Source organism: Corvus brachyrhynchos, unplaced genomic scaffold (assembly GCF_000691975.1).
Source record: "Corvus brachyrhynchos isolate BGI_N302 unplaced genomic scaffold, ASM69197v1 scaffold302, whole genome shotgun sequence".
Lineage (NCBI taxonomy): Eukaryota > Metazoa > Chordata > Aves > Passeriformes > Corvidae > Corvus > Corvus brachyrhynchos.
The window spans coordinates 2476616-2477236 of NW_008237244.1; positions in this window are offsets into that span (position 1 = coordinate 2476616).

Consider the following 621-nt stretch of genomic DNA (forward strand, 5'->3'; position numbering starts at 1 on the left):
CCCCCAAAATGTTTAACGAATACTATGTTTTGCGAATATTCCAATTTAAACTACTAGATCATGCAAAGGTTCTCTAGTTTAAGGAAAGGTCTCCTTCTGTTCCTGAATACTGAATAAAAATTGTTTCCTAAGCACTCAAATTAATACGGATGAGGTTTTATCAGTTGTAATTCATTGATGTTCTCCTACCAGCAAACCACCTTCATATATGACTTGTAGCTTACCTAAAACTAACTCGGGTAATAATAAATAGTTTTAGTTTTCCTAATTTTGTGTTTGAATTAAACGTAATGAAATCACAGTAATGACTTTAGACTTGCTTCTTCACACTGCTGTGTAAGAATAAAGCTAAGCATAACTTTTGGAGTGTCAGAATAAAGCACGGGCAAGAAAAAGAGTTTGTAAAAGGCAGAGGTATTAGGTTATAAGTTACTACTTGCATCCTCTTCTCCTCCACGGAGCCGCGGGTGTGGGTGCGTACCAAGAGGTTGAAACAGGAGAAAAACAGCCTGAACTCTATCTTTCCTGGTAAACGCATGCTAAGAAATTACCAACGTCTAAATAAGCAAAGAAAAAAAACCCCTGGTATTATTTCTCTAGGCTCGCTAGTATTTAAAAAAT